Source organism: Camelus dromedarius, chromosome Y (assembly GCF_036321535.1).
Source record: "Camelus dromedarius isolate mCamDro1 chromosome Y, mCamDro1.pat, whole genome shotgun sequence".
Lineage (NCBI taxonomy): Eukaryota > Metazoa > Chordata > Mammalia > Artiodactyla > Camelidae > Camelus > Camelus dromedarius.
In genome coordinates, this window is record NC_087473.1 from 10,152,036 (window position 1) to 10,161,802 (window position 9,767).

Genomic DNA, 9,767 nt, shown 5'->3' on the forward strand with positions numbered 1-9,767 from the left:
CTTTTGTAGTACTGGATTTCTCAATTTATATCTCCACCAACTGTGTACCTGGGTTCCCTTTTCTCAAAATTCTTATTAAGGTTCATCATTTGTAGACATTTTGTTAATAGCCATTTTGGTTTCTGTAAGATTATATTTCATTCTGGTTTTGATTTATGTTTCCAAATGAATAGCAATGTTATGTACCTTTTTATGTGCATGAAAATCATCCACATGACTTTTTGAAAAGTATCCATGAAGTTCCTTCAACTATTTTTAAGTTGGGGTCTTTGTTTTTTAAATACTGAGTCTAATATGCTATATATATATTATGGATATTAACACCTTGTTGGTCTCATTGTCTGAAATTTTTCCTTCTATACTGTGTGTTGTCATATGTCATGTTGAAAGTTTCCTTTACACTGCAAACAGTTTTACACTTCACATTTTTACAAGAAGTAGAATCCCTGTATCACATAGTACATCTATTTTTTCCTCACTAAAATAAAAACTGTTATTCTTAGATTTTTTTTTTTTTTACTTAGGAGGCAGAAGAAAAATAAATATTGCTATGATTTACCTAAAAGTAAGTTCTGCTCATGTTCTTGGTCACAAATTCTTTAGTTTCAGGTTTTAAATTTAAGAAATTAATCCATTTGCATTTTAGTTTGTATACTATGGGAAGAAGTGCTCTTATATCTTCCTTTTACATGTAGTGTCCAGTTTTTCCAGAACTACTTCTTGAAGAGACTGCCTTTTTTCCGTTGTATACTCTTGCCTACTTCATTGAAGACTAATTGACCATATGTGTGTGGGTTTATTTTAGGTCTCTCTATTTGGTTCCTTTGATCTATGTTTCTCTTTTAGTGCCATATTCTGATGTATTAATTACTGTAGCTTTGTAGTATGTTCTAAAGTCAGGGAGGATAATGCCCAAAGCTTTGTTCATTTTTCAAAAATTATTCAGAAAATTTGGGTCTTACATGTTTTTGTATAAATTTTATTATTTGACTCCTTGTTTTGTGAAGAAACTTATGGATTCTGTGAGACTACAAATTTACTAAAAGAAAAAAACAGAAAAATATTAAAATGTGGAGGGTAAATCATACAATATTAAATAACCAATGGATTGCTGTATAAATCAAAGAAAAATATATAAAGAAAAATGACAACAAAAACAAAGTTCTTGGGGAATAGCAAAAGCAGTATTAATAGGGATGAGTATAGCAAAATAATCCCACTTATACAAATAAGAAACATCTCTCTCTTATAACATAATCTTATTAAAAAAACATGTAACAAAATAATAAACAAACTTGTTAGTAGAAAGAAAGACACCTGAAAGTACAGAACATAAATAAATAAAGATTAAATATAGAGACATTCAATCAATCTAAATAATGGTTTTTGAAAGTTAAATAAAAATCATAAACTGTAAACAGACTCATGAGCAAAAAAGAGAATACAGATTAATAAACTCAGAAATAAATGAGAAGTTACTGCTTATATCACAGAAATACAAAGCATCATAAGAGGATACAACAAATTATAAGCCAATAAAATGGAAACCCTAGAAGAAATGGACAAATTTTTAGAAAGACATAGTCTCCAGGATGGAATGAGAAATAGAAAATATGAACGGATTATCACTAATGAAATTTAATAAGTAATTAAACAAAATCTCCCAAGAAACAAAATTCCAGTCCTAGACAGCTTCACAGGTGACTTCTACCAAACAGTTAGAGAAGAGCTATCACTAATACTTCTCAGAGTATTCCAAAAATTTGCAGATGAAGGAAGGCTTCCTACCCCACCTTTCCATATCACACTACTACTGAAACTGGAACAAATACCTCAAAAAATTACAGTTTAAATATTACTGATAAGCATAGATGCAAAAATCATCACTAAAATGTTAGCAAGCCAAACAATACATTTAAAGGATTATACAATATGATTAAGTCCATTTTATTCCAGGGATGCCAAACTGATTCTATACCTACAAATTAATCAATATGATACACCACACTAACAAACTGAAGAATAAATATTATATGGTCTCCTCAATAGTTTCATAAAAAGTTTGACAAAATCAGTATCTATTTATGATTATATTTACCCTCAAAGTGGGTGTGAGGAAACATAACTTAAAACAGTTAAGGTCATATGTGACAAGAACTCAGCTAACATGGCACTCACTGATTAAAAGCTGAAAACATCTCTTGTAAGAGCAGCAAGAAGACAAGAATGCTCAGTCTTACCACTTTTATTCAATATACTATTGGAAATTCCAGCCATAATTATCCAAAATAAAAGTAAATAAAATATAGCTAATTAAGAAAATGAGTAAAAGTATCTGTTTGCAGAGGACATACTTTAAACAAAATCCTAAAAATGGCATGACAAAACTACTAGGGTTTATCAATGCATTTGGTAAAATTTCTGAATGAAAAATTGATATAGAGAAATCTTGCATTTCCACACACTAACAAGCTAACAGATAGAGAAAGTGAGGGAACTGTCTAATTCACAGTAGCATTACAATAATATAAACTACAAATATATCCAACCAAGGAGGTAAAAGACCTGTACTCAGAAAACTATAAAATATTTATAAAAGAAATTGAAGATGAAGCAAATAGATGAAAGGATATAATGTGTTCATAGATTATGAAAAAATTATTGTTTAAATGACAGTACTAACCAAGAAAATACACAAATTAAATTCAGTGCCTATAAAAATACCAAGGGCATTTTCACAAACTTCCAATAAATATTTCAAATATATACATGTAAACACAAAAGATTTCAAATCACTAAAAAAGAATAAGAGAAAAACAAGAAAACAAACAAACAAAAACACAACCTGCTTTAAAAAAGAACAAAGGGGATGTATCACAGTCCCTGATTTTAAACTATAATACAAATCTACGGTAATAAAAAGAATATGGTACTGGCACAGAACAAACAGAATAATGGAACAAAACAGAGTGCCTAAAATGAAATCAGACAATATGGTCATTTAGCCCGTTACAAACAAATGAATATACAGTGGGGGAAAGATAACCAACAGGTACATGAAAATGTCCAATATCACTAAGCATCAGAAAAATGCAAGTCCAAACACAATGAGATTTTATGTCAGTCCTGTCAAAATGACTATTATCAAAAAGATAACAAATATAACTGTTGGTGAGGATGTAAGAAAAAGAACCCTGATGCACTGCTGGAGTGAACATAAATTTCTGCTGCCAGTGTGGAAAACAGTATGGAATTTTATCTAAAAATTAATAATGAAATATGTCCAACAATTCCATATCTGGATACTTATTCCAAGCGATAAAAGCACTAATCAGAAAAGATAAATTCAACCTTATATTCACTGCAGCATTATTTACAATAGCCAGAAAATAGAAACAAATTAATTGCTCTTCAGTTGATGATGGATAAATAAAATATGTGTTTATATTATATATATACCCATCTAGTAACTACAGATTTATCTATATTTATAGATATAAAATAGATAGATAGATAGATAGATAGATAGATAGATAGATAGATAGATAGATAATAGATAGATAGGTAGATAGATAGATGCACACAGACACATAAAAATACAATGGGTTATTTCTCACTTATAGAAAGAATAAGTTCTTGTCATTTGCAACAAATGGGTAGACCAAGAGGGTAATAAGCTAAGTGAAATAAGTCAGACATAGAAAGACAAATGTTAATGAATTTACTCGTATTAAGAATTTAAAACAAATGAACATAACAAAACAGAAAAGGATCTATAGATATAGAAAGAAACAGGATGTTCACAAGAAGGAGGGAAATGGGGTGAGGAAAAAGAAATAGTTGAGGAAACTTAAGAGAGAAAAATTTCCACCTGCAAATTAAATGAGTCAGGGATAAGGAATGTACTGTATGGGGAATAGTCAATAAATATGAAATATCTTTAAATAGCAACATATCATAACAAGATTTCTTCTGCTAATCAGTTTGAAATATATTAAAAATTGCAAACAGTAGTTGTGTAAGAGAAACTACCATAGTGTTATAGATTAAAGTACACTTCAAAACAAACAAGAATAATTATAGAAAAAAAAAACAGATTTGTAGTTAACAGAGGGAGGGGTTGGGAAAGGAGAATTAGATTAATGCACTCAAAAGTTACAAACCTCCAGCCATAAAATAAACGTGTTCTAGGGAGGCCACATGGTAACATGGTAAATACAATTAATACTTCTTTATGTTATATATGAATGTTGTTAAGGGAGTAGACCATAAGATTTCTCATTACAACCAAAAACCAAATTGTATATATTTAATAATGTATCTAAATGAGATAATGAAATCTCCCTAAAGTTGCTATGATATTTATTTCATGATACATGTAAATCAAATCACTTTCCTGTGCACCTAAACTTACACAATATTTTATGCCAATTATATCTCAATAAAAGTGAAAGGAAAAATGGAAAGGCAATGATCATTTTTTCCATGCCATTTCTCATGATTGTTTTTGCAGCAAGTAACCTTGAGTCATGATGTATTTATCCTAGGTAAAGATACTAATAAATAATTCATAAAGATACTAATACAATTAGTTTTCCCATGCCTTAAACTTTCTTCATGATAACAGCCCACTGCTTCTGTAGGCATCAAAATTTCACTCTGTGTATTCATCTGAGATTAGGGAATGGATACAAAAGTTAACACTGGCTGCTTTTGCTGTGAGTGATAGTGTTCACTGTCTCTGACTGAGGGTCTCATCTCCCCAACAGCATGTATAAGAAAGGAACATGCTCGGTTGCTAAAAATCTCAGCATGGTAAAATCTCAGAACTCCTACACTTCTTAACCATTTGGCAATGGGAATGCAATAGTGACAAAAACTTGATTTTGGATAACAATATGGTGTTTTCTCATGGTTGCATTAGGGGATGTGAGGATAATCCCTGAGATCCACAACAAAAATTCTTGCTCAAGTGCTGGGCAAAGAAGTGTAAATGTTCTGCATTATTAGGACTGAGGGCTGCTTTCAAACTGATGACTATGCTCACTCTACTCCAGGTAGTCCAAGGAAAGAAAGTTAATTGCAATTTCTAGGTGAATGGTAATGTCAGTGTTTCAGTCTCTATAAATTATTCAAGGGGTGTTCAAAGCCAAAATAAGTAGTGTCAACAATGAGAATTAAAAGAAAAAAATCTTAGACGTACTCTTAAGTTAAAAAGGAGACACAGTCCTGTGCTGGGCTCTGGGGACTGGAGAATGTATATGCCTCGGTCCAATTCAAATATTCAGTGGCTTGGCCCTAGCATCAACTTGGGATTCAGTAAACAGGTAACAATTAGTATACTGAGAGAAATATAATCTACCTATCCCGGATCTGTAGAAAATCTGCTGGCTCAATGAAAATCTTAATTCACAGAGATCCCGCCAGATGCAGAAGAATAATCCACTGATGACTCAAATAAGACCAACTTAGTTACTGCTTAAAAATCAATCTTCACACACACACACACAGTGGTAGACAGATTTGTAGTATTTAGTGGGAAGATTTCAGTAGGCAGAGCTCAGAGTATAGTTTTCAAAGCACCAGCAAACTTTTGTACTTTTGCCAATAGTCTAGCTTTTCACAGGTAGATAACTACAAATGGACAAAGAATATTCTTCTTTAGGATTTCTAATTTTGAAAGTAAACTGTAGCTTTGACTTATCAGTATAGAACCTTGTTAAGATGACCAAGGTAAGACACATTGTCTGATACGAGATCTGGAAACTAGCTGCTGAACCAGCCCATCTGAACCCCAGACTGCTAATGTGAACAACAACATAGCCACCATCAGAGTTGAGCTGGCAAACTTAAAACTTCATGTTTCTGTTGTAGGAACAACCACTGCTGTCCAGAATGAGTTCTCCTGCTGCAAGTGGGCCCTTTTCTTCTCTTGGTAAAGGTCATACTGGTGGGGTGTGTCTAGAGTTTACCCTGACCATTTTGCCCATTCTCCAGGTTATCAAATGCTTTCTTCACAACTGGTGACACATTTTCAAGACTCAATATTGCCATTCCAGTATTATTAGCTGACACTGGCTGCATGATTATTAGCAGAAGCCTTAGGCTCCCTGACCTTGCCTACAAATTTTCCAGCATTACAGGGCATTTAACATTCTGAAAACGCTTCACCTTTTATTTTAAATTAATGGAAAATTGTCAAAGTATTCCATGAATATTTTATATTTCCTACTATCTGCAGAAATTTGTTATTATTGCATTTGGACAAAATTTTAATTCTACCACCCTCAACTCCTTATAGTCCACATATATTAGATTGCAATTGGGTTACTGAATATGACCACCCCAAGTAAGGGTCATGTATCACTTAGATACTTCCTGTGTGAAGATTAGAAGGGGCACAATTTATGTGGGGTGTATAATCCTACTTGAAATGCTGGCAATGGCAATGGCAATGCCCCTTGTGGACAAACCTCTGATTCTAAGAAGTAAATTAATTAGAAGGCAATAGAGTTATTGGTTTGGGGATGAGACTCAGTTATTTTGGGGTGGGTGGGTGAGGAAGAGACAGGAAAATATCCAGCAAATGAAAATGGAATGCTTTAGGCCTCTGGAGGCATGAATTAAGAAGAAAATAATAGTTTGTCTCCTGTACGTACCTCCAAATACTGTCTTGAGTGACTAGTCCTTGGGTTATGAAAAGAACTAGTTTGTGGTGAAGAGTAAAGACCATAACGAAATAATTTGAAAACCATGAGAGTTTTGTTGTTTCAGAAAGTAGATTTTGCTTAAAGTCAACATGTATTTTTCATTCACTAAATATTAAAATGCATCATGTGGCATGTGCTGTGCTTACTGTTCTGGTACCCAAGATAGACAAAGAAAGGGGGATAGACAGAAAACATCTGGAGGAGGTGGTTTCTGTGCTGAGACTGGGAAAGTCTATGTAGTTAAAAGGAGGACATCCTAATTCCAAGGATGAGCTGGAACAAAAGTTGTGAGTTTGTAGTTAATATGGTTGACAATCATTTGCCTGGATATATCAGTGAAACATAAAGATATGCCAAGGTAGCCAGATGCCATATCTATAAAGAAATGACTAAACAATGTTCAATTTGTGGGCTTAGAGTTGGATAGGCATTAATTGCCACCCTGAGGACATAAGCTTCTCTTTGTCTGCAACATAAAAGCAACATAAAAAATTCACCAGAAAATATATTGTAGACTCTTGAGGGGAGGAAATGAAAGCACCAATTGGAATGCTTTGAGAACAGCACAAAGAAGACCATAGATAAAATTACTTCTTAAATTCTACCACATGCTGGATTTGCCATCTGAGACTACATCATGTGACCTTTATGATTCCAGGGATGACATAATAGAGACCATGATCCATGGGCCGGTTCCTGGGTTAATCTCCTGTCCAAACCTATCCTAACTTAAACCTTTTAATACTTTTCTGGATGAAATCCAAGCCAATTAGTACTTTTCCCTATCTACATGTTTTAGTCTTTCCCAAATTCTTCCATTTCCTCTTCTTCCTTACAAGAAATTATTCAAATTTACTCCCATATTTTTCCATCAAATGATCATATCAATCAAATATCTCTTTTTTCAATGTTAACTTTGTCTCCCATTTTACTCTTAAATGTACTTAAAAAAATAAGGAAAATACAATTACACATGTATATTTATTGTTCAAATAAGAAAATTGCATATATTTGTTGACATTTGCCAAATTCAATTTTAATCTTTCTTATCCTGCATAATCTGGTAGTCCTCTGGCAGATCAGTTGTAATTACAATGACGTTTATAACCTGCAGTTGGCTAATGAGTTGGCCGTGAAAGAGATTTAGCTGATGTATCAGCTATCACTGGCACTGGAAACCATGGGTTCCTCTCTGTTTGAAGTTTAAAAAGGACCTTCATTGTCCGATATGTGGTTATATCTATTTGGAAAAGTAGAAGGCTCCACCATCAGTAAAAGATAATTGCTCTGTATGGGAGATAATGTGCTGTACTGAGAAGTAGAAGTTGTAGTTGTAATGAAATTCACAACACGGCCATTTGCTTCAGTGCAGCTGCTTTGTGAGTGCACGTGGAAAGTGGCCAACTGATTTAAAATAGCACGTTGATCTACTGCAATTTGTTCTGGTGGTCTAACTGACATTGATGATGCAGGAGAAATATCAAGTCTGATCGGGGTACTTGTATCACTAATTATGTGGCTAGTAGAGGGCTTTCTTATTAGAGGCATGTTTAAATTTGCAGAAGGTAAAAATGCACTTTCTCCTCTAGTGTCAGCCACAAAACCAGAATTATTATTATCCACATTACCCCTTTCTTTAAAGTGGTTGTTGTTGAAATCTTGAGCCAATGAAGATATCAGAGAATCATTTTTAATCCCAACTCTTCTTTTTTTTCTCACTAAAACCTGGGGACAGCCTTGTTTAGAATTTGATTATGATAGACCTGCAGCTAAAAACAAAGGAGAAAGATTTTAGTAATACTTTCAACCAAAATACAAGACTAAATTAAGCCTAATCTATAAAACCTTAGATTTCACGATTACTATACAAAGATAATATCAACAAAATATGAACATTGCTGACTATTTTTTGACATTCATTATTTGGAAAATACACATTTAAATAGTATAGTCATCAAATTTAATACTTATCATTTGCAGTAATGGTGAATGCCCCTTTCTAAAAGCAGCTTTAATACATTTATTTAGATTTCTGATAAGATTCATAGTTGCTAGCAAAGTTTCTCATAATCTTGAATACTTAACGCACTGTCCTCATTTTTTAGAAAAAATGAAGAATTTTAGCCTTAGTAGCTTTATACAATTTTCAAAATCTAGCTTTACATTTATATTACCATAGATTGATGTACAAAATAAAATTTTATATAAGTTATGAAGTGGTGACTAAAATTTCCAAATACCTGGTTTAAAACAGAGACTTCTTTTACTTCTGCCAGAAAGTCAGCTAGAGAAGCAGATCTTTGAAAATTCTGCCGCACTTTACTAAACACATAGAGGTTAAGCTGTCTAAATAAACTTTTCATACTTCCAGTTTCAAATATTCTGAAAGGGGCCTTTCTTTCCAAAACTTCCTTCTTAAAGACATCTTTATCAATCACTATGGAAGTTCCATTATCATCCCACCAGATGGATTGAATTTGGTCACTCCCAACAATTTTCCAGAGTTTTCTTGGAAATGTCAGAGAACGAATATCATTATCTTCATCTGGTTCAGACACAATGTATGTAACATGGTCTTTTTATCAAGGATTCTTCACACAAAGTCTGAAAAGCATTTCCTTCAATCATAGACCTTAAGTCCAGTTCCCCAGAGAATGTTTGATCACACAATAGAGATCTACTGGACTTTCCTGAACCAGTTGGTCCGTCTTTAGGAGACATATCTTGAATTTCTGAAGAAACATGTTCCATATCAAAAAAACTTTTTCTACAGCTCCTTTTCTAATCTGCATGATTTTGAGCACTGCAGCTTCAAATGCTGCTTTGGCAGACCTGCACACATAAACTGCTAGGCCATCACAGTGGTTCTCAACCTGAGTAGCTGTGACATCTCAAAATGACTGGTCTCCTAGCAACACAAGTGCAACATTCAGCCAGTGATTACTTCTCATTCATCCAGTTAAAATGAAACATATAAGATGTTTATTTTTACAGTGTGATCTGTAAGTATTATTCCCACAATATCTTTTTAAATAAATTAACTTTGGGGTTTATGAA

At 33.1% G+C, this 9,767-nt stretch overlaps 1 pseudogene; it reads right to left on the reverse strand.

The window, feature by feature from the left end:
• Positions 1–7,828: 7,828 nt before the first annotated feature.
• LOC135320349 (heat shock transcription factor, Y-linked-like) lies at positions 7,829–9,461 on the reverse strand (annotated as a pseudogene).
• Positions 9,462–9,767: the final 306 nt, after the last annotated feature.